The 6,666-nt window shown below is 44.2% G+C and overlaps 1 non-coding gene across 1 annotated transcript; it reads right to left on the bottom strand.

Annotated features, from left to right (window-relative positions):
- Positions 1-6,260: 6,260 nt before the first annotated feature.
- On the bottom strand, positions 6,261-6,367 carry LOC138398466 (U6 spliceosomal RNA). Its single transcript, XR_011235958.1, has one exon. It is a non-coding gene; the product is annotated as a U6 spliceosomal RNA (small nuclear RNA).
- Positions 6,368-6,666: the final 299 nt, after the last annotated feature.

Below are 6,666 nucleotides of genomic sequence, written 5' to 3'. Positions count from 1 at the left end.
TATGTATATAAAATTTCTACTCTAAAATAAAAGACAAATGCATGCATCTTGTTCTCCATACACCTAAGAAAGAGACATTTTCACTTGTTGGGCCTCTTTGAAATGTGGAGGCATCATGTATACATTTGGGTGAACCAGACCCAGGTGAATTGAAAGATTGCAAGCTTTAAGTGGGGCCAAAGGTAAAAGCAAGCTCTCCAACAGGTCCAGGCTAAAGTGTAAGCAGTCTGCTATTTGCCATTATGATCCAGAAAACCCTTAAAGTATCTGCTGGAAGATGATGATGCTATTTAGAGCCTCTGACAAGCTTCATTAGAAGAATTACAATAGATAGTCCTGGAGTTTTGGACCAAGTAAATACTCCCCTTGTAAGGAATATTTGCTGGCTCACTGCTAGACCCTGATGGAGACTGAATGTTGGCCAGGGACCACTGAGTGTCCATATGACCTTAATATCCATTATGAACTGAGTTTTATCCAACCCCTTAAAATAAAGTCAAACATGCCCAGCAGTAGCCCCCATCAAGTGGAAGAGGTACATATAAGGACAGTCCCAACAGGTCCTGAAGGCATGAGTAAGTTTCATGCAGAAGTTTTCCACACTCCCTAGGTAAATACTAAATAATCCTTCCATACTGATGCTCCTTCCTTAATTTACACCTCAGGCCTCATAGGGAGTGTATTCTGGCCAGTTTGCTGAGTGAAGGGGGCAAAAGAAGCCTGGTTTAAAGATGATGCTAAAAATGTGTTAGCATCAGCTAGAAGTAGACTCTGAAGTTACGGCTCCCACCTCACCTCCACCTCCAACACTGAGTGGCCTTGAAGGGCAATGGAAAAGAATGTGTCTAACTGGCCTTGAAGGAGATCTGACCTAAAGTAAGAATATTGTTTTTATATATGGCAAAGATTGCTAATTGCCTTCCAAGATCCATTGTCTCCTTCATTCTTACTGACACTTTTTTAAAAAGTCATGGTCTCACTCTGTTGCCCAGGCTGGAGTGCAGTGGCACAATCATAGCTTGCTGTAACCTTGAACTCCTGGCCTCAAGTGATCCTCTGCTTCAGCCTCCCACAACGCGGGGATTACAGGCATGAGCCATGGAGCCCAGTCCATTCTTGGTGACTTTAACTGGGCACATTGCTTGATGTAGACCAATGAGAATAATGATGAGATGTAAGCAGCAATGTTGTGTGTAGATTCCAGAAAAGTTATTAAAGAAATCAAAGTTTGCTATTTTCCTCTTTCCTCCTTTCTGCCACTTAGAAGGTAAAGATGATGATTAGAGCTCTAGAAGCTATTTTGGACCAAGAGATGAGGACCACACCCTAAATATGAAGCAGTGACAGCCCTGAACAGCCTAGCTCAAGACTTCTTTTATGTGAGAAAGTAACAAGCTTCTTTTTCACTTCTCCCCCTACTTGGAGTTTCTGTTATATGCAGCTGAACTGAATCTCAGTTGGCATGATGGGAAAATACTACTGATGTAACTCAATGGTCAGAGTTCTGGGAGGAAAGATTTGAAGATCGAAGTGAAAAAAAATTGGGAAAGAGGTGCATTAACAGGCATTTGGAATGGGCTCAGAGGGCAAGAATGTTTGTGCTCCATGTAAATGCTCACCAGAAAGTTCCTGCCACAGAAGAGGCTCTTAATTATACAGACAGGAAAGATGACCTGCTCTATCCACTTCCTTCCCCAGCTACTCCATTGCAGTGCACAGGATTCATAAACAGAGTGCCCGTGGAGGCAGGAGTGCAGCTTATGCCTGAGTTCAACAAAATGGACATTCCCCTGGCAACGCTGACTCAGCCACCACTATCGTGAGTGCCCAACTTGCCAGCAGCAGAGACCAGCCCTAAGCTCCCTGTTCCTTGCATGGATCATCCATCTCTCTGAAGGGAAGCTAAGTACACTGAACCCCTTCCTCCGGATAGCAGTGTATTGTCACGGAGATGTGTACTTATTCTGTACCTGGATTGTTTTCCTTCTCCACAATGCCTCTGCCAGCTCCCTTATCCATGCAGGTACTTTCATGGTATCACACACATCATTTTTTATGACCAAGAAATTAACTTTACAGTGAAAAAAAAAATAGGTATTGATCTCATCCCCATGAGATTTGCAGCTTTTATCATGTACTCACCATCAGTCCGAAGCAGCTGGTTTTAAAGAATGTAGGAATGGCCTATTAAAGGATCAACAATAATGTTGCTGTTGCTCCCACAGCCAGAATATGTGGATCTGGGGATCACGGGATTGTCACCTTTAATTATTACTCCTAGTGACCCACTCTCAAAATGTATGCTCCCACCCCTTGACTCTGGGTTCTGCTGGCTTGGAACCCAGGAAGGAATGGTTTCACAATCAGACATGGCCACACTGAGTTGGAAGCTGAGACTGACTCGGGATCTTCATGCAAGTGGGAAGACAACAACAAATGGGTGGGTCCTAAATTGGCTAGAAGGTTGATCCTGACTCTCAAGGGGAAAAAGGTGTGTTAAAACACAGCGGGAGCGGGAAGAAATTATGCATGGAATCATCATTTCCAACAGGGAGTCCCATGAGGTGCCCTCTGCACCTAACAATATCAATGATAAGAAGACCGTGTAGACAACCAGAACCCCTGGAACACAGGCAGCGTCTCCAAGGGCTCAGATCCCCACGTATTAAAGCTTTTGTCTCAAGTCAATGGGCGAAGACCAACAAACTGAGACACTGGATAGAGACAAAGAGACCATGGCATAGTGAAGTCCCCCAAATCTAATTATAGCTTCCTGACTTGGTACATATACGAGGGTTGTAATTTCTTCTCATATTTCCATCCTCACTCTACCCAATATATATTTATATAGTGAACCTAATTTCCCTTTCTTCTCTTCATTTACTCCACCATTATATTTAGGGTAGGTTGGGTGGATGATTTTACAATGAATGTGGCCCATCGGTTGTGGAATATTCAGATAGGATCATCATCGAATTAGAGAAATAATGGACCCTATCAAGAAATCCTGATCCAGAAGCTGGTTATCATATCCAATGTGATCTTGGAGGTTCTTCCTCAGGGAAAAGGGTGAGTGCATTTTTCGTTACATGAGGAATTTCATGTTAGGCAGGTGACTATTGTCTGGGTGTGTGGTATGCGTGTGGGTGAAAACTGAGATGTCAAAGTGATGGCTGCAATCAGCATTGGCCAGGGTTATTCCCTGACTGCCTCCCAACCCCCTCTTCCCAATTTGGGAAGGGAGAAGTGGGATTCAGGGCTCTGCCTTCCACTGTGGAAGTTCCTCTCCCCACCCCCTGGCAGTCAGCATACAAGCTGCTGACCTGTTCTCGCTGGGGTCCAGGAACCTGGAACGAGGGCCACCAGGTGGCTGAGACTGTTAGGAAGATGTGCCAATGTCAGGGAGGCGGCAGTGGCACTGGCATCACTGGCCTGGAAGTGGCTTTTGCCTGGCTGCAGCTCTGCTTCTGGCATGTGTCAGTCCTGGTCCTGATTCTCAAGCACCTGGAACTGGCTCGGGCCCTGGAGAAGATGCTGTGGGTGCCCCGCCCCCATCCCTGGGGCTTTACCACCTCTGTGTGCTCCAGCCCAGGGCCACCTGCCCGCGCCTGCATCTCTTTGACGGGAGGCTTCCACAAAGCAAGAGAAGCTGCCCTGCCTGTGCTGATGGCAGCCGGAGGAGCTGGACTCCGTGTGGCCCCAAGAGCAGGCCTCGGCCTCACACTAACAGAAGTCAGTGCACAAGCACCCTAGGGCCTGCCCTCCTGGGTGAGTAACTCTGAGACACGTGTTCCCATAGTTTCCGTCTTCAGAATTCCTCCCAGGAGCCCATGGTGATCGCTGTCATTGCACACCGTGCCTTAGCTGCCTTCTCCTCCCCACTCCCCTCTCCACTCTCCTAACCACTGTTTCCTGCACCTCCAAATAAACTACCTGCACTCGAATTCTTTTCTCAGGGTCTGCTGCTGTGGGGAACTAAACTGAATAGGTTCTCGTCAGCAAAAATGGGTTTCACCAGAAGGATATTGGAGGCTGAAAGCATTGAGAGGAAGGAGAGCTCACAGCCAGGCCTGGGAAATAGACCATCAGAAGGAGCTCAGGAGGGTCGGCCTAACAAAGCCCTGCCTCTGGAAGAGCCAGTCCCCGTGTCACTGCATCCCTCCCAGAAAAGCCAAAGTCTGAGGGATGTGTCCGGTTTGCAGACCCACGTCGTAGCCTGCCGCTGGCTGTGGGTACCGGTCAGAAGAGAGAAAAGGGTCCCTTTGGCTTCCAAGGTAGGAGGGAGGTTCCACCAAGCATGACAACTGCACACTGTGGGGAACATTTATAGCATGAGCTGGGGTTGGCCTCCTGTGAGGCAAAATAAAAAAGACACATGCCTGCTCCAAGCAGAAAAAAACTAATGTCTTTGCATCTATTTCATTTTATTCTCCAGGGTCGTTATTAAAGAAAAAAATTATTCACTGATACTCATTAAAGCACAGTGAGGCAGACTTTATTCAGTGCCATCGCAGTGGGTACAGAGACCAGTGCAATGGGATTTTGCAGTGAGGGAGAGAGTTTCGACTCAACTTCCACTGCAGCACCGGCAAGTGGGAATTTACGGCCCAGGAGCAGGGTGGGGGTCAGTGGACGGAAAATTACTAAGAGGAAATGTCAGAGGTGAGAGGGATTCTGGCTAGACCCACCTAACAGGATTCTTGCTGAAGACAGGCCAGGGTGACAGACGTCCCCTGGGGGGTGGCGCAGGATGAGGAGCCCCATCAGATATCGGGGGAGATCAGATATCAGGGGTGGTAACTGTCTAAGCAGGCTTCTTTGCTAAAATTGTATTTTGCAAAAAAGTGCACAGATGAGCCTGGGAGAAGGTTCAGGAGCCTAATTAAAGTTTGGCCAAGCAACGAATCTTTGTCAGCATGAAGAGCATATGAAGCTATTGGCTGTTTTATGCTGATGCCACCAAAATAACAATTATAATATTATTACTGACATATCTCGGCTTTTATATTTGTTCATTTGTGTCTCTTCTCCATGGGGTCAGGGACCTTGCCGGTCTTGCTCTTCCCGTATCATCAGCTCCCAGAATAGTGTCTGGCACAAGGGAGGTACTCAATGAACATTTATTAGATGAAGGAACTTTTCAGTGGTATTGTGTAAGTGAAGTATGCCTGTGGGACAAAAATATTTGTATGCCACTTAATTTTCCTCAATAAACAACTTTTTCACCAAAAAATAAAATAAAATAACAATTACATTCTTTGCCCGGTGCTTACCCAAATGTCTGCAGCATTAAGGCTTCAAGGGAGTCAAAATGTCATGTTCCTTCCCAGTCTGATGCTGGCTTGTTTTTTGGTTTTTGTTTTTTTTTTTTTTTTGGTTTTTTTTTTTTTCATGTATCGTTTCTTAAGTTAATTTTTCTGTCTTTGTAAACTGCATTGGGGTCTGCTTTCTACATCTGCACAATAGTTCATCTTTCTCTCATACTAGACACTCTGTTTTTCTCCCAAGTTTCTTTAAGTTATTTATAAATCATACCTCACTTTTTTCTTTAGTTTTCCTAATCCTACAGGATCACAAGGACACAGACTTGAGACCCAACAAGGCAATTTAGCATAATAACGGTAGCTGCTACTTCTTGAGCACTTGCTTACCAGGTACAAGGCACTGTTAAATACCCTGCATGTGTCATCTCATGTAATCCTCAATAGCTCTGCAGTAGGCATTATTATCAGCTCCATGCAGGGGATAATGAAACTAAACCTTCAGAAAATTAAACAGAGTGTCTGCAGTCACATAAGCAGTGTGTGGCAGGGCTGGGATTTGAGCCCAGTTGTTTAAACTTAAAGCTCATATTTCTAAGAAGTATTATTTGTAAGAATCCACAGGCAAAACAACAGATTTAGATTCAACTAGAACTAGGGTTGATCTGTCACTTCTATATTGGAGAGCAACTCAGAGCCTCTATTTGCCCACTGAAATGGTGGGCTCCCTAATTCCATAACTGTGCTGAATACCCTCTGTTTCGAAAAATTATTATCAAAGAGTTTTTCCATTTTAGTCATTTATCTTTTTATTTTTTTTTATGAAATGTAAGTGCCTATATCATAAACTATAAAAAGAAGAAAGAAAGAGAAAGGAAAGAAAGAGAGAGAGAGAAAGAAAGAAAGAAAGGAAAGGACAGAAGGAAGGAAGGAGGGAGGAAGGAAGAAAGAAAACAGCTTATGAAGAATCTTTTTTCTTTTTTTTCTTTTTTTTTTTTTTTAAATATGGAACGCTTCACGAATTTGCGTGTCATCCTTGCGCAGGGGCCATGCTAATCTTCTCTGTATCGTTCCAATTTTAGTATATGTGCTGCCGAAGCGAGCACATGAAGAATCTTTAAGAAAGCTGCTTACACTGGCATTTTATAGCTGCACATGTAAACCCATATAAGGTGAACCAATAGAGAAAGAAACATGCTCTAACAACATATTCTCAATTATTGCTTACAAAGGTATTTCTCTGTCAAACTCTTCCATTTGCTGAAAAAAAAAACAGTTTATGATGCATCTTAAAGAAAGCATGCTTTTAAAAAATTGTTAGGTACTGCTAATAAATTAAGAAAATCTCAAAAGTGGGGTTTTCTATTTGAAAATCTAAAGATGGGCTTGACGTAGTTACAGAAAG

Source organism: Eulemur rufifrons, chromosome 17 (assembly GCF_041146395.1).
Source record: "Eulemur rufifrons isolate Redbay chromosome 17, OSU_ERuf_1, whole genome shotgun sequence".
NCBI classification, from domain to species: domain Eukaryota; kingdom Metazoa; phylum Chordata; class Mammalia; order Primates; family Lemuridae; genus Eulemur; species Eulemur rufifrons.
The sequence above is the reverse complement of the archived record's forward strand: the minus strand, read 5'-3'. Positions and strand labels throughout refer to the sequence as shown.